The sequence below is a fragment of the Lithobates pipiens genome, unplaced genomic scaffold (genome assembly GCF_037356315.1).
Source record: "Lithobates pipiens isolate NorthernLeopardFrog02 unplaced genomic scaffold, aLitPip1_a1.2 Scaffold_3, whole genome shotgun sequence".
In the NCBI taxonomy this organism is placed as follows: Eukaryota; Metazoa; Chordata; class Amphibia; order Anura; family Ranidae; genus Lithobates; species Lithobates pipiens.
The window spans coordinates 114753471-114776384 of record NW_027507790.1 but is presented as its reverse complement, the minus strand read 5'-3'; the positions used below and the strand labels follow the sequence as shown (position 1 = coordinate 114776384).

Genomic DNA, 22914 nt, shown 5'->3' with positions numbered 1-22914 from the left:
TCTGTGGTATTGTTGGGATTTTCTTTGTTGGATTTGATATTGAAAAAACGTTTCACTGTGAGATTACGTATAAATTTATTTAGATCCACAAATAGAGTGAAGGGGTTGGGATGGCTAGTGGGTGCGAAGTTGAGTCCTTTATTAAGTAGGGAGATTTCATCTGGGACCAGGGTATGTGAGGAAAGATTGTAGATTTTTATAGTTTGGCAAACTTTTCTTTGGGTTTTGTTTCTTCTACCCCCTCTTCTGCCTCTTCTAGTTTTCTTTTTTGTGCAGGTTGAGGGGTTAGGACTAAAAAAGACTGGTCGTCTGTTTGTGTGGGAAACTCGAGAGGACGATTTTGAACTGTTTGGGAATAGGTTTTTTGTTGAACCATTGTAATGTTAGTGTCATGTGTGTTTTGGAGAGACTGTTTTGCAGGAACATCCGGGGTTGTTGTACTAGAGGTAACCTGATTACTCTTTTTTGTGTGTCCTGGAGGGGTGTTCTCACCTCTATTAGTATTATTTTTATTTCTATTTTTGTTTTGGTTGGGGGTGTTTGTAGGTTTGTTATTAGTTACACTGTCAGTAGGAATAGTGGTATATTTTTTATTTTGTAAGGTTTCTATATATCTTTTTGGTTTTCTATAACGTTTAGGTTTTGGTTGTAAAGTGTGAGGGCTGTTCTCCCTTATGGGTTCTGGATTATAGGATGATATGTGTTGGGTTGGTTGGTTGGTGTGTTTCGAGTATGGATGTTGGGAGGGATGTGTGGGAGGGTGGTGGGTTTTGAAGGGCCGAAAGGAAGACGGAAATTGGATCTGCATTAGAGGCACTGGGGTAGGATTACTTGTTTTCCATTGGAAGACCCTTTTATTGTTGTAGTCGTCTACATCTCGTCTCATTTTTTGGAGTTTTGCCTTTATTAGTTGATCTTCATCTAATTTTGTTTTTTTCTTTAGTAAATCTAGCCATGTGCTGGGAAGATTTGGTGTCTCCTTTGTGAGGTTTAGTACCTGATTTTTTATTTTTTCTAAAAGAGACGCGCTTTTGAGATCCCGCTGTTTCATAATGATATTGATCCATTTTTGGGAACAAAATTCTGAGATATGTTCCCATTCGGTTTGGAGGTCGGGTGAGAGGAAAGCACATTTAGCTCTAAAAGGAGGTGGGCTATGGAGAAAGAGATGAAGGAGAGGTGATAAGGGAAGGAAAGAAAATGTTGGTTGGGAAGAGAAAAAAAAAAAGAAGTATATTAGGGAGGGGAAGTAGAAAAAAGTAATGAACAAGAAGTGTAATTGCTGGCAGCATCTTAGACATGCAGTTAAATTATATGTTTTGTTAATCTGTGGATTGCTCTAATTATTTCCGATAAAGTTATGTCAATATACTGTATATTCCTCTATCTTGTCTTTTAAGGTGGAAGTAAGGTTCTTTTGGACAAAGGTGTTAGGTTCAGCTGAATAGCTGCAGGTTAGTCAAATGTAAAGATGCCAGTACTACTATTATACAGGATTTATATGGTGCCAACAGTTTGCGCAGAGCTTTACAACATGAGGGCAGACAGTACACTTACAATACAATTCAATAGGGGCAGACTGACCAGTCGGTCACTTGGACGCCGCCCGAGGGCCCAAGGTCATTAGGGGCCCGGTCTCGGCCACATGAGAGGCCACTTGAAGCAGCTGTGCCCGTATCACATGCCGCGATCATGCTAATTACAATACTGCTAACGGCGCGCTGCTCCCCGCCACCCGCTCCTTCCCTCCTGTCCGTCCTAGGTGATGTCACAACGCATACAGTACAAGCACCTGGGACGGACGGGAGGGCAGGAGGGGGCGGCGGGGAGCAGCACGCTGTTAACAGTATTGTAATTGGCATGATCGCAGCATGTGATACGGGCACAGCAGAAGAGTGGAGGGGCCGGCGGGGAGCTGCGCTGTTAAAAGTATTATCGGCATCCACCGGTAAGTGAAGCCTGGGCCTGCCACAAGTGATGGGGGGGCGGCGGTACAGATGCATGGGGCCCCGGATCCCCCCAACCCACAGTGTCCCCCTCTGTGAGTGACCCTCATGTGTGTCTCCCTGTGTGTGTGTGCCCCCCATGTGTGAGTGCCCCCGTGTGAGTGTGTCCCCCTGTGTGTGTGTGTCCCCCTGTGTGAGTGTCCCCGTGTGAGTGTGTCTCCCCGTATGTGTGTGTGTCTCCCTGTGTGTGTGTGTGTCTCCCCGTGTGTGTGTGTCTCCCCGTGTGTGTGTCCCCGTGTGTGTGTGTGAGTGTACCCGTGTGTGTGTGTCTCCGTGTGTGTCTCCGTGTGTGTGTGTGTGTGTGTGTGTGAGTGTCCCCGTGTGTGTCCCCCTGTGTGTGTGTGTGCCCCGTGTGTGTGTGTGTGTCTCCATGTGTGTGTGTGTGTGTGTCTCCCTGTGTGTGTGTGTCTCCCTGTGTGTGTGTATGTGTCTCCCTGTGTGTGTGTGTCTCCCTGTGTGTGTGTGTGTGTGGCTCCCTGTGTGTGTGTGTCTGTGTGTGTGTGTGTGTGTCACCCCCTGTGTATGTGTGTGTGTGTGTCCCCCTGTGTATGTGTGTCCCCCTGTGTGTGTGTGTGTTCCCATGTGTGTGTCCCCCTGTGTGTGTGTGTTTCTTCCCCTGTGTGTCCCCCTGTGTGTGTGTCTCCCCCTGTGTGTGTGTCTCCCTGTGTGTGTGTGAGTGTCCCCCTGTGTGTGTGTGAGTGTGCGAGTGTGCGTTCTCCCTCCAGTTTCCCCCTGTGTGCTCCCCCCGTGTCTCCCTGTGCAGGTGTGGTGCCCAAGGGGTCCCCATTAGCTTCTATTGCCCGGGGGCCCTATTAGTTGTCAGTCCGCCCCTGTTCAATACAGGAGGAATCAGAGGGCCCTGCTCATTAGAGCTTACAATCTAGCAGGTATATTTTGTTTTATATATATATATATACAGTATATATATATATATATATATATATATATATATATATATATTTTTTTTTTTTTACTTAACACACAATTAACCACTTCAGCCTCGGACCAATAAATACCTTAAGGACCAGAGGTGTTTTTGCAATTTCGCACTGCGCTGCTTTAACTGGTAATTGCGCGGTCATGCAATATTGCACCCAAACGAAATTTGCGTCCTTTTCTTCCCACAAATAGAGCTTTCTTTTGATGGTATTTGATTGCCTCTGCGATTTTTTTTTTTTGCGATATAAATGGAAAAAGAGCGAAAATTTTGAAAAAAAATGATATTTTCTTCTTTTTGTTATAAGAAAAATCGAATAAACTAAATTTTAGTCATACATTGAGGGCAAAATTTATTCAGCCACATGTCTTTAGTAAAAAAAATGTCAATAAGCGTATATTTTTTGGTTTGCGCAAAAGTTATAGCGTCTACAAACTAGAGTACATTTTCTGGAATTTACACAGCTTTTAATTTATGACTGCCTATCTCATTTCTTGAGGTGCTAAAATGGCAGGGCAGTACAAACCCCCCCCAAATGACCCCATTTTGGAAAGTAGACACCCCAAGGAAACTGCTGATGGGTATGTTGAGCCCATTGAATATTTATTTTTTTTGTCCTAAGGGATTGAATAATGACAAAAAAAAAAAAAAAAATGTACAAAAAGTTGTCACTAAATGATATATTGCTCACACATGCCATGGTTATATGTGGAATTGCACCCCAAAATATATTCCGCTACTTCTCCCGAGTACGGGGATACCACATGTGTGGGACTTTTTGGGAGTCTAGTCGCGCACGGCATCCCGAAAACCAATCACCACCTTCAGGATATCTAAGGGTGCAAATTTTTGATTTCACCCCTCACTACCTATCACAGTTTCGAAGGCCATAAAAAGCCAAAATAGCACAAAACCCCCCAAAATGACCCCATTTTGGAAAGTAGACACCCCAAGCTATTTACTGAGAGGCATGTTGAGTCCATGGAATATTTTATATTTTACCAAAAGTTGCGGGAATATTACAAACTTTTTTTTTTTTGCACAAAGTTGTCACTAAATGATATATTGCTCACACATGCTATGGGCAGAAGTCAAATTACACCCCAAAATAAATTCTGCTGCTTCTCCCGAGTACGGGGATACCACATGTGGGGGACTTTTTGGGAGCCTAGTTAACTAGCTACCTAGCGACACTGATGCAGCGTTCAGAAAAATTATCGCTTAGTGACACTGGCAAAAGGGGGTGAAAGGGTTAACTAGCGGAAATCAGGGGGTTAAAACCATTATTGGGTAGTATATCGGGGTACCTAGCGCTATAAAAACCTGGCGGTGAACCTAAAAAAATAACTAGCTACCTAGCGACTGTAGCGACACTAATGCAGCGATCAGAAAAACGATCGCTTAGTGACACTGGCAAAAGGGGGTGAAAGGGTTAACTAGCGGCAATCAGGGGGTTAAAAACATTATTGGGTAGTATATCGGGGTACCTAGCGATATAAAAACCTGGCGGTGAACCTAAAAAAATAACTAGCTACCTAGCGACACATGCAGCGATCAGAAAAATGATCGCTTAGTGACACTGGCAAAAGGGGGTGAAAGGGTTAACTAGCGGCAATCAGGGGGTTAAAAACATTATTGGGTAGTATATCGGGGTACCTAGCGCTATAAAAACCTGGCGGTGAACCTAAAAAAATAACTAGCTACCTAGCGACTGTAGCGACACTAATGCAGCGATCAGAAAAACGATCGCTTAGTGACACTGGCAAAAGGGGGTGAAAGGGTTAACTAGCGGCAATCAGGGGGTTAAAAACATTATTGGGTAGTATATCGGGGTACCTAGCGATATAAAAACCTGGCGGTGAACCTAAAAAAATAACTAGCTACCTAGCGACACTAGCGACACATGCAGCGATCAGAAAAATGATCGCTTAGTGACACTGGCAAAAGGGGGTGAAAGGGTTAACTCTAGGGGCAATCAGGGGGTTAAATCTTTATTGGGGGGTGATAGGGGGCTACCCTGGACCTAACACTAACTGTCCTGACAGTTTTTACTGTCACAACTGACACTGAATGCATTGATCAGTAAAGAAATGATCAATGCAATCAGTGACACTGTGACTGGGGGGGGAGGGGGGGCGGGGGGGGGATCGGGGGGCGATCGGGGGGGGGATCGGGGGGGGTTTGTGTGCCTGTGTGTACCTACATGTCAGTGTAGTGTTCGTGCAGACTTACTTTTACTCTTCTCCTCGTAGTCCGGTCAAAAAGACCGCCCCGAGGAGAATGACATCACTTCCTCCTTCCTGTGTAAACAATACACAGGGGAGGAAGCTTCTCATTGGCCAGGAGCGATCCAGAGGGGGTGGCCGAAAACGAACGACCATCCCCTCATCACGGAGCGCTCCTGGACCGAATCGGACCGCCGTAACCAGCGGGAGGGGGTCCGATGGGACCCCCCACCCGCTGGAAGGCAATCACGTAGATGTACGTGATTCTGCCTGCCTGTGCCATTGTGCTGACGTACATTGGCAATACGGCGGTCCTGAAGTGGTTAAAAAGACCTTGTGTTCATGCTTTCTCTCCTGAATCTCATTTTTACTGCTACCTCTAAGTTAACAAACTTACTTTTATAGATAGCTTGCCCTTTGTCACTGAGCGCCACCATCCTGGCTCTGACATCAGTGGTCCAGCAGCCATAATAATGTTACATTTTCCCACATTTTAAACATGCATTTTTCATTTTAAAATATGGAAAAATATCAAATCAATAATCATCTACAGTAAAAGCTGCATGTGTCCCAAAAAATATATATTTTATATGTTATTAGACTAAGCCAATAAATCACAAATTATTTTAGGAGAAAATTCTGATTTTTTTTTTTTAAATGATTTTGTATAGGAAAAGGTTATTAAAGGGCCAGTCTGATTAAAAGTGTTATTTTATTTAAAGGTGGAGCTGCACAATCTGAGTCAGCCTCTGACTTCTAATATGTCTTTGACATGCCAAGGCCAAGATCTTATCCTAATTTCCAGCTTTATGTGTTCCTGCCCACCTTATGCCCCATGCACACTATCAGATTTTCTGCAGATTTTTTCCTGCAGGTTTACCAAAACCATGTAGTGCAAGGGCCTGCCTGATTGCATATAAACTGAAACTCCTAAGGTTTGACCTCATATTATATATTTTTGGTAAATCTGAAGGAAAAACTCAGCAGAAAAACTGATAGTTTAGCATGTTCCAGTGCCTCCTACGGTAATTGTATTACAATCGAGGAACCCCTTCCACATACGGTATACTGTATAGTATAAATATTTTTTTCTTCATAAAATGATTTAATAATTTGATATAGGGTCATTAAAAAATGAAGTATTTAATGCAATGAACCATACCATACCGTGCCATATGTTTAGCTATGCTAAGGTGCCTATTCAATGTGAATGCTAACAGTGCACCTTAATGCACATGTTATTAACATAATACACCACAACACACAGTGGGGTTGATCTACTAAAATTGGAGAGTGCAAAACCTGGTGCAGCTGTGCATGGTAGCCAATCAGCTTCTAACTTCAGCTTGTTCAAACTTTGACAATAAGGCTGGGTTCACACCGCTGCGGCAGCGAGAACCGGATGTGATTCGCACCGCACTGCAGTGCAAATCACATCCGATCTCTGTGCGATGCGAGTTCAGCAATACAGATAGTATGGCTGAATTCGCATCGCACCCGCCGCAAACTCGCACGGGACCCTTTTTTTGGTCCGCAGCAGAATCGGATCGCATGGGTGTTCACACCATGCGATCCGATTCCTGTCCGAGTTTGCAGATCGCACTGCGATATGCGAACTGATCTGGGGTGTCATTAACATTTCACTGACACTCCCAGCAGTCCGCATAGGGCAGTGTGAACTGCCGGCGGGAGGCATGCGATGCGGGAAAACGCTGCGGATTCGCAGCGTTCCCGCATCGCTTCAGTGTGAACCCAGCCTAAAACCTGGAAGCTGATTGGTTTCTATGCAGAGCTGCACCACATTTGCCCTCTCCGGTTTTAGTAAATCAACTTCAGTCTCATGCATATGCTTTGTGGTGCACTGCAGTGCTATTGATTTATTTATCACAGTAATAGTATATTGAGCTGCCATTCAAAATTAACACAATGGGGGTTATTTACTAAAAGTAAATCCACTTTGCACTGCAAGTGGGCTGAAAGTTGTTAAGGCTTACAGAACCAAGCTATGACTATTATACTTTAAGTATAAAATTGCATTACTAAAATATGTCCAGTAGAGGGCAGTAGAAACGCATTGTTCTACATTCTAACCAGACTGTCAGTCCTTAGACGTAATTGAGAAATTTCAACATATGGCTCTCAAACCAACAGCATGATGGGATGAATAGTTAGGAATGCTATAAAAATATATAATGTGAAACAATTCGCTTTTTTTGTAGTAAACAAATATCCTATTCATGATTCTGCCATTATTCTCAAACTCAGTATTCAGTGGTGACTCGCTAATCATTAAGGAATCCAATGTTAATTAAGTTATTATGTCTACTGTTAGTAGGCAATTTTAAAAGCCCTCGGAAACTTTTTGTTAGTCATGATATTTATTTTATAGATCCAAATATAGCATATTAAATGTGCTAACGGTATTATGGTAGCATCCAATTTCTGTAAAAATTTTGGAAAAATTGTGTTGTCACTGTATAAATGTTGTCACTGTGTAAATAAATAAGAAATAAAAGGTATTACCTCCTTTTTTTAAGTTCTATATGGGAACACAAAAAGATCCTGTTAAACTGTTTAGTTATAATCCCATTTAAGTTCATACTTTTTCACCTACTTTAGGAATATGGAAGCAGAGACATTTTACCATGATTTGTTTTTTTGTTTTGTTTTTTGCAGGTAAGTACAGTCACCTAGAAGTGGACATTTCTGCAGCAGACTCCTAAACCCTCCTATTATGACTAGATTCAAGCTTTTCTGACAACAAGAAATCCAGAATCACCAAAGCTTGCACCCCCTTCTTTATTCCTGCACAATTTTCTTGGCCAGGGAGGCTGCAGCTATATCATTGCAGATATTGGACTAATACCAAATAAACTGTAAGCGAATACACATGAAACTACAGTGGAACACACAAAGCACAGCATGTACAATGTACACAGTATGTACAATACAAAACATACACAACACAGAACATGCACAACACATACAGCACAGAACATACACTAAAGCACATACAGAACACACACGGTGCACTGCAAATTCTGGCTGTTCGGTGTTCCCCAAGCAAGCAAACTAAATGACCTGTTCAAATCTTCAGTTGTTCAGAAAGTCATTCATTTAGTGGTTGTATTGTTCTAAATGGCAGCTGAATGTAAACAAAGGACCCAGGAATGCTGGCTAACATCATTGATCAAATATGGCCAATTGATTTTCAAACAACACAAAGCATAATAATGTGTAGGCCTCCTGCATGCAATCCAATTACAAGAGGACACTGGTTCTCACTTTGACTCCTGTAGGCCATTCCACAGCTTAGACAATGGAAAAAAATGTTAGCATTTGGTAACTGATCTTTCATCAATATTTTATTATAACATGGCTAAAATATGGCAGGACCTCTAATGAAATTTCAGCCACTTACTTCAACGGGATTTTTAATAAAGTTCACAATTTCAGTTTGTTGGACAGGTTCATGAATTGAATCCAATGAAATTCACCTATCAATACACACAACATACAAAGCATACATAAAATACAAATCTTTTGGGCAGGTAAGCATATGAAGTATGGTGTTTGGTGTGCTTACTTTTAATGTGTATTTAAAAATATACTGTATGAAAAGCCTATTTGTTTTTTTTTCTGATTGGTGACTTTCCTAACTGGTGATTTCCTTCACTGCCATGAATATGAATTGCTGATTTATCAGGGGCGTGAAGATGACAGATGTGCCATACTTTTCAGATGATGGACAACTCTATATGGGCATACTAACTTTACCTTTATGGCATCCACTCAGTGAGAATAGGATAGAAGGGTGTGTGGCATTGCTGAGAGTTTTTGTAGCTACACTCATAGCTGTTTGAAAAAGAGCTGCTTGTGATACTGCTGTCTCTCCACCCTCCTTCCTCCTCTCCCCCCTCACTCTCTCTCCACTTTCTCTCCCTCCCCTGCTCTTTTTCCTCTCTCTGATCCCCTCTGTTCTTTTCTCCTCGTTCTTTATTCTCCACTGTTTTTCCTACCTGCTCTGCTGTTTCCCACTTTGCTCTCTGCCTCCCCTTCTCCTCTGCTCCCTCTCCCCCCTCTGCTCTCTCTCTCTCCCACTCTCCCTTTTCCTCTGTTCCCTCCCCTCACTCTGGTCTATCTCCTCTCTCTCTCCCACTCTTCCTTCTCCTCTGTTTCCTCTCCCCCTCTACTCTGTCTCCCCCCTTTGCTCCCTCCCCTCTCTCTCCCACTCTTCCTTGTCCTCTGCTTCCTCTCCCTTCTCCTCTGCTCCTTCTCCTCAGTCTGCTCTCTCTCCTCTCTTTCCCACTCTCCCTTCTCCTCTACTTCCTCTCCCTCCTCTGCCTCCTCTCCTCACTCTGCTCCCTCTCCCTCCTACTCTCCCTTCTCCTCTGCTCCCTCTCCCCCTCTACTCCCTCTTCCTACTCTGCACTCTCTCCCCTCTCTCTCTCTCCTACTCTAACTTCTCACCTGCTTCCTCTCCCCCCTCTGCCCCCTCTCCTCACTCTCCCTTCTCCTCTGCTTCCTCTCCCCCCTCTGCCCCCTCTCCTCACTCTCCCTTCTCCTCTGCTTCCTCTCCCCCATCTGCTCCCTCTGCTCACTCTGCTCTCTATCTCGCTCCTCTCACTCTCCCTTCTCCTCTGCTCTATCTCCTCACTCTGCTCCCTATCTCTTCTCTCTCCCACTCTCCCTTCTCCTCTGCTTACTCTCCCCATTTGTTCTCTCTCCTCCTCTCTTCCCCACCCTCCCCTCTCCTCTGATTCCTCTTCCCTTTCTGATCCCTCTCCTCCCTCTCCTACTCTCCCTTATCTTCTCCCTCTCTCCCCCTATAGTCCATCTTCTCACTCTGCTCTCTCCTCTCTCTATCTCTCTCTAACTCTCTCCCTCTTTCCCTCCCACTCTCCCTTCTCTGCTTCCTCTCCCTCCTCTGCCCCCTCTCATCACTCCTCTCTCTCTCTCCTCTCTCTCTCTTCTCTCTCTCTTCTCCTCTGCTTCCCCCTCTGTTCTCTCTCCCTTCTCCTCTGCTCCCTCTCCTCATTCTGCTCCCTCTCTCCTCTCTCCCACTCTCCCTTCTCCTCTGCTCCCTCTCCTCATTCTGCTCCCTCTCTCCTCTCTCCTCTCTCCTCTCTCCCACTCTCCCTTCTCCTCTGCTCCCTCTCCTCACTCTGCTCCCTCTCTCCTCTCTCGCAATCTCCATTCTCCTCTGCTTCCTCTCCTCACTCTGCTCCCTCTCTCCTCTCTCACACTCTCCCTTCTCCTCTGCTTCCTCTCCTCACTCTGTTTCCTCTCTCCTCTCTCGCACTCTCCCTTCTCCTCTGCTCCCTCTCCTCACTCTGCTCCCTCTCTCCTCTCTCCCACTCTCCCTTCTCCTCTGCTCTCTCTCCTCACTCTGCTCTCTCTCCTCTGTTCCCCACTCTCCATCCCACTCAGCTTCCTCTCCCCCGTCTGCTCCCTCTCCTCACTTTGCTCAATCTCCTCTCTCTCCCACTCTCCCTTCTCCCCTGCTCCCCCCTGCTCCCTCTTCTCATTTTGCTCTCTCTCCTCTCTCTCCCACTCTCCCCTCTCTTCTGCTCTCTCCCCCATCCTCTTTTCTCCTCTGTTCTCACTCTGCCCCCTCTGCTATACACCCCTTCCTGTTCTCTACCCCCCACTCTCCTCTTTGCTCTCTCTTCATCCTCTCTCTCTCTCTCTCTCTCTCTCTCTCTCCTTCTTTGCTCTCTATTACTTTTCTCCTTCCCACTCCTGTTCTCCCCCTGATCTCTCTCCTTTCTCTGCTCTATTACCCACCCCCTTTCCTCTCTGCTTTCTCTGTCTCCACTCTCTCTTTCCTCTTTTGCTCTCTATCTTCCCCCTGCCCTCTGTCTCTCTCTTCTCCTCTGCTTTTTCCACCCCCCCTTCTCCCCCCCCCCCACCTTCCTGTTCCTTTCCATCTCCGTTACGCGCTCTCTCTTCATGCTTTCTCTTATTGTGGCGGAGTGGTTATTGTACTGGTGGTTTTCACTGCAACAGAAGCAGAAAGCACAGGAAGTTAAATGCTCACTGAATTTCTGGCAGGATCAGATTTTTTTAACACTTATTAAAACACTTTCAGTGATATATTTAATAATTAATGATAGAGAAAATACGAGAAATTCATTGTTTGGGTTTACATGAACTTTAAAGGCTGAGGATTAGGCAGCAATTTGTGTTTTATGTTATACCAAAAAAACATGATACAAGCCCAACTCCTTTCACATCTTTCATTTTCCTTGCAACAAACAAATTGTAGAACAATATGGTTCTCATAACCACTAACATTAATGTTTACATATTCCTGTATTCTCCAGATTTATATTTCAGCAACATGAAGAAATGCGTTTGTTCTTCTCTCACATTGGATACAAGATATTTTGAGGATAAATTGATTAACTTTGATTGAGATACAGATGACTTTGTGAGTCACACAATAACTGCTTTTAATCTCCAAGAACTTAAAGTGGTTGTAAAAGCAAAGAAGGATTACTACAAGCCCCTCTGCTCTACCAAGCTATACTACACTGTGTAAATGTTTGTATAAAATTATGCCGCTAAATACCTTATTTTAGATTGTTACTCTGCAACCACATGACCTCTGGCCGCTCTCCTCCCCTGATCTAATGGCGACAGCCTGAGCGGACAGCACAGTGGTCACGTGACCTCCCAGCTGACGTCAGGGGGGGGGGGGGTTTCAGCCCATCCAGCTGTAGCGCTTAGATCAGGGCAGGAGAGCGGCCGGAGGTTACAACCTTTTTAAAATATAAACTGATATGGAAAATAAATTAGAACTGCAAATTGTAGAACTCTATGTAATACTGAAGTATGATTATTTAATCACTTTAATACCAGCCACTTAGACACCTTCCTGCCCAAGCCAATTTTCAGTTTTCAGTGCTGTCACAATTTGAATGACAATTGCGCAGTCATACAACACTGTACCCAAACAAATTTTTTATAATTTTGTTCCCACAAATAGATTTCGTTTGGTGGTATTTGATCACCTCTGCAGTTTTTATTTTTGCGCAACAAATAAAAAAAGACCAAAAATTTTTTGTAAATAAGTAAATTTTCTTCTTCAATGACAGGCACTGATATGGCTGCACTGATGGGCACAGATGAGGTGGCACAAATGAGGTGGCACTGATGAGGTGGCACTGAAGGGCACTGATAGGCAGCACTGATGGGCACTGATAGGTGGAACTGATGGGCATTGATAGGTGGCACTGGTAAGTGGCACTGATGGGTACTCATAGGTGGCATTGATAGGCCCTCATAGGCGGCACTGATGGGTACTTATGGGTCGCACTGATGGGTACTTATGGGTCGCACTGATAGGTGGGCACTGATGGGCACGAATGAGCACTGATAGGTGTCACTGATGGACACTGATGGGGGGCACTGATGACACTGACTGGTGGCACTGATGATGGGTGGCATTGCTGTGCATCATGTTATATAATGGGGCCAGTCAATGCCCATTTGTGGGCACTGATTGGCACAGATCGGGCATCATTTGCACATGTGGATGGCCATGGGGTACATACCTGGCCATCCACATGTTACCCCCTTCCCTTGTGGCCCTGGCAGCTCTCCTGCTGGTCTAGTGTGGGCATCCAAGGGGGGGCTGAGCTGATAAATAATCAGCGCAGACCTCCCCTGTCAGTAGAGCTGCCGATCTGTCAGACACGAGTGAGGAACAGCCTAATGGCTTTTCCTGTTGACATCGTGATCAGCCATGATTGGACAAGGCTGATCACATGATAAAGAGACTCTGTCGAAGGCTTTTTAACAAGATCAGTATAGCGGTGTGTCAGACTCACACTGATCGCCAAGATGCGCACCCTCATGGGTGCGCGGTGGCTGTTATCCTAAAGGACCTCATACGACGCCCAGTCAGGATAACTGAACCACCGCCCGGCCGTAATTTTGCTATAGGCTGGGTGGGAAGTGGTTAAAGGATAACCTGTCAGGGCTGGGCTCAGCCCTTCCTTCTCTAAACTGGCCGCTCAGCTGTCGGCAAATTGCCAGCTCCTATCTCTCCACAGTGACTCACTTGTTGATGATATCCTGCTTGTCAGTCCTGCTTACTTAAGCTGTCCAGACCAGATGCCTTCGCCTTGGTCAACATCACAGAGACTTTCTCCTGTGCTCCATTTAAAGACTTGCTTGGCTGACATTCCTTCTGGCTATAGATCTAGCCTGCTGTTCCACTGCACTGATTCCTGGCTTCCTGGCTTTCTGGCTTGTCAAACTTTGGCTATGTTTGACTACGTTTGTTTCTATTTACTTTTATTATTAAACAAGTGTGATTTAACTATACTTCTGTCTAATTGGTCTGATTCATGGTTTCTGACGGTAGGCGAAGGCTATGAATTCAGAAGATGCATTTAATCCACTTGTTAGTAATATTTTTTCCAGATTGGATGACCAGGATCACCGCATGGATCGGTTTGCCATGGCGTTACAGACACTTCTGAGTCACACGGCTCACCTGGAATCTCCCACTGTGGCCGCTCCGGTAGAACCTGTGTTGCAGGTCGACCCTGCTGTTGCCCCAGTCTCTGTGCATGCGCCTACGTCAAGTATCACCTCTATAAGAGGTATGTCTGGTTTTGCTCTGCTTCCCCAGCGTTTTGGGGGCAATCCAGTTCAATGCAGAGCGTTTTTCAACCAGGTTGAAATATACTTTGAGATGCTGCCCCAGGTGTTTCCCATGGACAGAAGCAAAGTAAGTTTCATAATATCTTTGCTTTCTGAGAAAGCCTTGCCCTGGGAAAACCCTCTATGGGAAATGCAAAAACCCATTGTCTTGAGTTACCCAGACTTTGTGGCTTCCTTTAAAAGGGTATTTGACATTCCCGCACACTCCATTTCTGCTGCCAAAAGCCCCATGTTCATCAAACAAGGTACGAGAACCAATGCCTATTGTGCAATGACTTCCGTACCCTGACAGCAGAGGTTGCGTGGAACAATGAGGCCACTTTTTATCACGGTCTCTCGGATAACATCAAAATTAGATAGCAGCCCGAGACATACCCACTGAGCTGGAGAGGTTCTAGTTTGCTATGCTTATTGAGAGACCCTCCTTTAAGGAGTGCTTGCCGAAGCCTCCTGTGCCTTTGGAGCTGAGCTTTGCAGTCCCACCCCTGCCTTCCTCACCTCCCATGCCTTCTGGTACTGAATCTGTCAGTGAAGGTGAACCCATGCATTTGGGCTTCACACGCCTCTCTGCAGATGAGAGAGCCCTTAGGAGGAGGGAGAGATTGTGCCTTTATTGTGGCCAGGCAGGTCACTTTTTGAAGTCTTGTCCTACCTGGCCAGGGAATGCCCAAACTTTGAGGTCCTGTCACAGACAAATCTTAGGTGTCTTTGTTTTGTCCCCAGTTATTCAGAAGAATAAGTCCCTGGTTCGGTTACCCTTTCTTGGGATGAGTTGTCCATCAAGATACAGGCTCTAATGGACTCTGTAGCTTGCATAATCCAATTCCTAGTAATTTCCTCACCTAGGTTTCCGTTGGTTATTAGTTATCTTTGGTTACAGAGGCACAACCCCTCTTTTGATTGGCTCCATGCTGAGGTTCTCTCCTGGTTGCCACAATGCATTAAGGCATGTTTCCAGAAGGTAGCCAAGGTCATGTGCACCTCTTTACTCTCCTCCGTGCCACAGGAGTATTGCGATTTTAGCGATGTCTTTGACAAAGGTCAAGCTGATAGTTGGCCTCCACACTGGCCATATGATTGTCCTTCAACCATGTACCATACTCCCTTGTGGCCGGGTTTACCCTTTGTCGGTACTGGAGGATAGGGCCATGGAGGAGTATGTTGCAGACACACTTTCTCAAGGTTTCATCCGCAAATCCTCATCTCCTGCTGGTGCTGGTTTCTTCTTTGTGAAGAAGAAGAGTGGTGACCTGAGACCTTGTATTGATCATAGGGGTCTCAGTTCTTTCACGATTAAGAATGCTTATCCTATTCTGTGGATTATGGAGTTATTTGACTGCCTCAAGGGAGCAATGGTTTTCACAAAGCTTGATTTGAGAGGGGCATCCAATCTTGTGAGGATTAAGGAGGGCAACCGGTGGAAAATTGCATTTAATACCAGAACAGACCATTATGAGTACCTCGTAATGCTATTTGGCATTTGGCCTTTGTAACACTCTGGCAGTTTTCCAGGTATTTATTAACGATGTCCTCTGAGATTTGTTGCAGTTATGTGTGATGGTTTATCTCAACAATATCCTCATATTTTCCAAGTCCCTGGAGATCCACCACACACATGTCTGTCGTGTGCTTCAGAAACTAAGAGAGAACAATCTCTATTGTAAATTGGAGAAGTGCAAATTCCATTGTGAACAGGTTCAATTCCTGGGTTATGTCATTTCCACTGCTGGTTTTTCGATGGACCCAGAGAAACTATCAGAAGTCCTATAGTGGCCCTGACCCATGGGTTTAAGTCCTCTGCAGCATTTTCTTGGCTTTGCCAACTATTATCGGAAGTTTATTCATAACTTATCGTCTCTGGTCAAGCCCCTGACTGATATGACCAGAAAGAGAAAGAGAACCATGAGGAGTATGAAGTACAGTCCATTGTTGACTCCCGTAGGTTCCCTGGGCGCATACAGTACCTTGTGCATTGGAAAGTGTACAGCCCGGAGGAACGCTCTTGGGTCTCATTCTCGGACGTACATAACCCTGTCCTCCTCCATGATTTCCATAGACGTTTCCCCCTCAAGCCTGGTGGGCCTTCGAGGGGGAGGGGTCACTGAGGAGGGTACTGTCAAGGCTGGGCTCAGCCCTTCCTTTTCTGAGCTGGCTGCTCAGCTGTAGGCTATTTGCCAGCTCCTATCTCTCCACAGTGGCTCACCTGTTGATATCCTGCTCATCAGTCCTGCTTATTTAAGCCATCCAGCCAAGATGATCTCTGCCTTCTTCTTGGTCAACATCACAGGGACTTTCTCCTGCGCTCCTGTTAAAAACTTGCTTGGCTGACATTCCTTCTGGCTCCAGATCCTGCTTGCTGTTCCACTGTACTGATTCCTGGCTTCCTGACTTTCTGGCTTGTCTGACTATCCGTTCCAGTTACCGAACTTTGGCTATGTTTTGACTAAATTTGTTCTATTTACATTTATTATTAAACAAGTGTGATTTAACTGTGCTTCTGTCTCGATCTGATTCATGGCTTCTGACATAACCATACTTTCTGTTCAGATGCTTTAGCTGTCATTGACTCTGTAAGCTGCATTAAAATTGAAATAGGACACAAGATTATTGGGTTCCCCATCATGGCCTTCAACCTCCTGTGTACACTCTTTCTATTCTGCTTAAAGTAGAACATAACCTAAAAATTAACCTTTCCTTCCCTCCAAACCTGTCCTTCTCCACTACACAAAAACACCCTATTTTTCTGCCTAGGCCAGAATGGCATTCTGCAATCCTGAAGCATCGTGGGATGTGCATATCAGATATCCCCAAATCCATCAGCTCCCAATAATGAAATGACAGCCTCCTCCTGATGATGTCATGGAGAAAGATGGCAGAGCAGGACCTGAGTGGAGGAAGCAGATCACAGCAGGATCCACTGGGTGGAATGTTGGATCCACTGGGTGGATAAGTATCTGAATTAAGGACAACCCAGCGTCAGGTAAGTGAGAGTTAAATGGAGGGTGGGCTACAGTGAAGTCCCTCTTCTCTTTAACCCCCTTCATGACCAGAGAATTTTGTGCTATTCAGCACTGCACTATTTTAACTGGCAGTTGTGCGGTTATGTGACTGTATGTAAATGAAATTTCAATAATTACTTACACACAAACAAAGCTTTTTTTATGGTATTGAATCACCACTGGATTTTTTTATTTATTATATAAATGAAAAAAAGACCAACCAACCTGTAATGGAGCTTCTCAATGGCAGGAACTATGTTGTGGATTGGGACTGCAGAACTGGAACTCAGAGTCAGTCTATCTGCTCTGCACCTTAGTCCCTCCCTAATAGAGTCTAATCTAACATACATGGACATCATGATGTGGTCACTGGAAGTCTAAATGGGCTCTAACCTATGCTGGTTATCAAACCCTGAGCTTAAAGGACATGTTGTAGCTACAGAATCCTAGACCAGAAGGGACAGGATTACCTAAGAACAAGAGCAGTATATGAACTCTATTGCAATAAACTGGTTCACCTACTAATATACCGCAATGTGGCCACTACATATGCAGTGGCACAGACCTAGCTACCTAACAACCTGGCACTGTGCATGTAAAATAATAACAAGGACAGGGCAGAGAGATTCTGTCACAAGGATTTAGATATGCTGTACACTCAGAAAGTTCAGTTAAACTATTAGATCAGTGATAGCGAACCTTGGGGCCCCAGATGTTTGGTAACTACATTTCCCATGATGCTCAACTACACTGCAGAGTGCATAGGAATACATGCATAATAGTCACTTCTGGCTTGGGGTTTAGCAGCATGAGTGTGGCTGGGACTTTCTTTTTCTCTCCATTTCCTTTTTGTGGGGTTTTCAAAGCCAACAACCCATGGGCAGGTTGTGCATACCCAAAATATTTACAAGAATTAAATAATTCAGACAGTAGAGGGCAGCAGATCTCTACAATAGTGACTCAGAAGACAATGTTTTTTTTTATGAAAGGCAAATCCACTTTGCACTACAAGTGCACTGCAAGTGCACTTGGAAGTGCAGTCACTGTAGATCTGAGGGGAAGATCTGAAATGAGGGGAAGCTCTGCTGGTTTTATCATCCAATCATGTGCAAGCTAAAATGCTGTTTTTTATTTTCCTTGCATGTCCCCCTTAGATCTACAGCAACTGAACTTCCAAGTGCACTTTTAGTGCACTTGTAGTGAAAAGTGGATTTGCCTTTTGTAAATAACCCCACAATAGGTCAGAAGCAGCAGAAGTATTCAGTCCAGACCACTACTTTACTGCTAAGTAGTAGTATTTCCTAAAAACTTGAGTCCAAAGTGCCTTTTCAAAACAGCACCACCTTAGAACCTATCCCAAGGCTATTGTATAAGAAACATGGTTTTACACCCTACTGCACCTGCTGATCTGTTTGCAGGTCTGTGAGTAAAACAAAAATGGCAACCACTTATAATTCATTACTAACTTTTAAACGTAAGATGCACATAGATAGGCTATGAATGGACAGAATTGTACAGTCAGCCAAAAAATAAATAAATCTACACTGGTTTGTGGGAGTACAACTGGGGGAATCAATGGCGGAGAAGAATCTGGGGGTTTTGGTAGACCATAAGCTTAATAATAGCATGCAATGCCAAGCTGTGGTTTCCAAAGTGAGCAAAGTCCTTCCTTGTATTAAGAGAGGTATGGACTCCAGAGAAAGAGAGATATCATTTTGCCTCTGTACCAATCACTAGTAAGACCTCATCTGGAATTTGAAGTTCCATTTTGGGCATCAGTTCTCAAAAAGGATATTAGGGAACTGGTGAAAGTGCAGAGAAGGGCAACCAAACTAATAAGAGGCATGGAGGAGCTCAGCTATGAGGGAATATTAGAGGAACTGAATTTCTCTCTTGAGAAGAGCAAATTAAGGGGATATGATCAACATTTACAAATACATAAGTGGTCCATATAGTGAACTTGGTCATCACAGTGGACAAAGGTGCACTCTACGTCTGGAGAAAAGGAGATTTAATCTCCAAATACAGAAAGGTTTCTTCACAGTAAGAGCTGTGAAAATGTGGAATATACTCCCTCAAGAGCTGGTTCTGGCCAGCTCAGTAGATTGCTTTAAAAAAGGCCTGGAATGAAAAGCAGACCCTGCCTTAGCCATACTCAACATTGGAATAGACCGATACCAAGCCAATCTGTGGTTACCCATATTTGCTCGCAGCCTGTCTCTTAGTGGTACATAATTGGAAATCAAATCTAACCCCAACCTTCCTCACATGGTAAAGATGGTGGACCAAAACTATACCTTTGAACGCCTCCTGGCAATCAATGCCTTGCAATACGCCACCTTCGCCAAGTGATGGAGTATATGGAAAAGGAATAACATGAAGCTTTTACCACTCGGTTATGTAATGTAGTTGTTTAACTTTGAACATAATGATCTCTTCTGTTTCTATGCTGTACTGGAATTTTTGTACTTTGTATTTTGTATTTCGTATCTTGCATCAAATATTTGTTCTTTCATGCAACTTTTGATAAACCAATAAATATTACTGAAAAACAAAACAAAAAATCCTGGAATCTTTCCTAAATTAACATAATATAACTGGATACTAAAGTCAAATTGATCCAGAGAATATCCGATTGCCTCTCAAGTATCAGGAAGGAATTGTTCCCCCCTGCTGGATCAAATTGGATCATGTGTTGCTGGGGTTTTTTCGCCTTTCTCTGGATCAACTGTGGGTATAGGATTGTGTATATGGAATTGTATAATTTTTTGAACTAGATGGACAATTTATGATAAAAAAAGTGGTATTAAACCCAAAATGTAATATATTTCAGCTTACTAATCATTAGATCTAGTGGCTGCATCAGTTTTTTTGGGGCTTTTTTTCCTTTATTTCACCTGGTGAGCCTGTAAGCAGCATGTTTCCTGTCTTAGGACGTCTGCATTCTGGATGAAGTAGTAAAGCAGACACATTTGGACAGCAGCACTATCAACCTGGAGGTTGTTAGGGTTTAGGCTTTTTTCTCTCTGTTTCCACCTGGTGATGTGGCCTGTATTAGACTGCCTACACAAGTAATGGATAATGGAGCACAAGGGGCATGTTTGGACAGCAGCATTGTCATTCTGCTGGAGAGCTTGTTCTGTTGAAAAACAACAGACTTACTGACTAGATCACTAGTTGAAAATAGAAGAAAGAAAGCCCCAAAAAAATAAATCTAATACAGCCATCACATCTAAGAATTGGTAAGCTGCAATATATTAAATGTTTGCTTTTGGGTTTAATACTGCTTGAATTGCATACATTTGCAAATACAAGTGGAAACCACTCTGTGAAGCATGGTACGTAATGCTAGCCATATATGCATAGATTTGTCTCATTCGAATGAGGGCTGAACAAGAGAAACCTTTTAGATTTCTATATGCATGCTAAACAAGGAAAAATGTTTTAAAGCATTTGTTAACCCAAAAAAAAAATGTATCCTGCTCCTTTAAAGCATGTTATATGACACAGGGCTTGTCCTGTGTCATTTGGCCAGTTTCTCCCCACCCCTTTTTTAACTGAACACAGTGTATCATGGCTGCTGAGCCCTGACACCGTGGTCAGTTTACATGCCTCTGTCATCAGCAGCCTGTTATCTGCTCTCCTCCCTGCTCCTGTGTCCTCCTCCCCCTCCCCTCTCTGTTTGAGCTGCCCCTACCCCCGCTTCTCTTATAACACTGACCTGTATACAGGACTGGCCCATGATGGGGAGGGGGGTTCAGTCAGAGGCAGCTGTGGTGGAGATGGGATCAATGGTGCTAGCACTTGCTTGCTTACAGAATCAGTTTTGCCTCCAGCTATGCCCTTTCCAACCTGGGGTCTCTGCTGACAGCAGAAAGCTCCTCCCCCTTCATGCTGTTGGCCGTCAGCTGGCTTTCTCCTACAATTCCTGCCTCTTGTGCCGACTTGGCATTTGTCTGCAGCAATGGTGGGATCCGTGGAGAGGATGGACGGGCAGTCCGCTGTGTGGGTAGGGAAAGTGAGTTCTCTAGGCTGGACGGGGACAAAAATTTGGACCTGGACTTCGTCCAGACCGGCCCACTTTATTCCAAACATCTGGTGTTGGTGCTTCAATCATCCCGGGACACCATGGTTGTCAGAATTATTGAAGCACTCTATTTCTATTATTACATTGTAATATATTAATTAAATAGTTCAACTCACCATAATACGGAATCAGTGAGAGCCTGAGCGTGTCACTTGCCACGTCACTTGTTGGCAGATACAGAATGTAGCTTGTCACGTCACTTGTCAGCAGATGCACGTCACTTGCCACATCACTTGCCAGCGGATGCTTGTCACTTGCCACGTGACTTTTCAGTGGATGCGTGTCACTTGCCACGTCAGTTGTCAGCTGATGCAGCATGTCACTTGCCACGTCACTTGTCAGTAGATGCATGTCACTTGCCACGTAACTTGTCAGCGGATGCGTGTCACTTGCCATGTCACTTGTCAGCTGATGCAACATATCACTTGCCACATCATTTGTCATCAGATGCATGTCACTTGCTACATCACTTGCCAGCAGATGTGTGTTACTTACCACGTCACTTGCCACCAGATGCAGCTTGGCACTTGCCATGTCACTTGCCACCAGATGCTGCTTGTCACTTGTCACCTCACTTGTCAGCAGATGCAGCTTGTCACTTGCCACATCACTTGCCGCTAGATGCAGGTTGTCACTTGCCAAATCACTTGTCAGCGGATGCATGTCACTTGCCACATCACTTGTCAGCGGATGCATGTCACTTGCCACGTCACTTATCAGTGGATGTGTGCCACGTCACTTATCATTGGATGCTTGTCACTTGCCACGTCACTTATCAGCAGATGCATGTTACTTGCCACGTCACTTGTCAGCTGATGCAGCATGTCACTTGCCATGTCACTTGTCAGCGGATGCATATCACTTGATACATCAATTGTCAGCAGATGCCTGCCACTTGCCACATCACTTGTCAACAGATGCAGCTTGTCACTTGCCACGTCACTTGTCAGCAGATGCAGCTTGACACTTGCCACATCAATTGCCACCAGATGCAGCTTGTCACTTGCCACGTCACTTGTCACCGAATGCGTTTCACTTGCCACGTCACTTATCGGCGAATGCATGTCACTTGCCACATCACTTCTCAGCGGATGCATGTTACTTGCCATGTCACTTGTCCGCTGATGCATCATGTCACTTACCACGTCACTTGTCAGCAGATGCATGTCACTTGCCACGTCACTTGTCACTGGATGCATGTCACTTGACACGTCACTTATCAGCGGATGCGTACCACTTGACACGTCACTTGTCAGCTGATGCAGCATGTCACTTGCCACGTCACTTGTCAGCGGATGCCTGTTTCTTGTCACGTCACTTGGCAGCAGTAACGTGTCACTTGCCACACCAATTGTCAGCAGATGCATGTCACTTGCCACATCACTTGTCAGCGGATGCGTGTTACTTGCCTCGTCACTTGTCTGCAGATACATGTCACTTGCCACATCACTTGTCAGCAGATGCAGCTTGTCACTTGCCATGTCACTTGTCAGCAGATGTAGCTTGTCACTTGCCACATCACTTGCTACCATATGTAGCTTGTCACTTGCCACGTCACTTGTCAGCAGATGCAACTTGTCACTTGCCACATCACTTGCCACCAGATGCAGCTTGTTACTTGCCATGTCACTTGTCAGCAGATGCGTATCTCTTACCACGTCACTTGTCAGCGGATGCGTTTCACTTGTCACCAGATGCAGCATGTCACTTGCCACGCCGCCCGCCACCAGGTCGAAGCAGGCACCATGTTTTCTAACAGCAGCCCTGATGCCCACTGTAGTGGCTATTGTGTCTTGAACAAGAAGGGACTCCATAAACAGGGGAGGAGAGAGAGAAACTGTGGCTGCTCTGCTGCTTATTTCACGGGGACCGATCGGGCCAGTAGATGCAGAGCACCAGTGTGTTAGCGGTGTCTAGTAGCGGTGGAACACACGATGGGGCGGACATGATGTCACCAGCCTCAAACAATGCAAGACGTGGGAGG

At 44.8% G+C, this 22914-nt stretch overlaps 1 long non-coding RNA gene across 1 annotated transcript in view; it reads right to left on the bottom strand.

The window, feature by feature from the left end:
* Positions 1 to 21657, bottom strand: part of LOC143940631 (uncharacterized) — a 60923-nt gene extending 39266 nt beyond the window's left edge. The window contains exon 1 of the long non-coding RNA XR_013263900.1: positions 21426 to 21657. This is a non-coding gene — a long non-coding RNA (uncharacterized LOC143940631). The remainder of the gene's footprint in view (positions 1 to 21425) is intronic.
* Positions 21658 to 22914: the final 1257 nt, after the last annotated feature.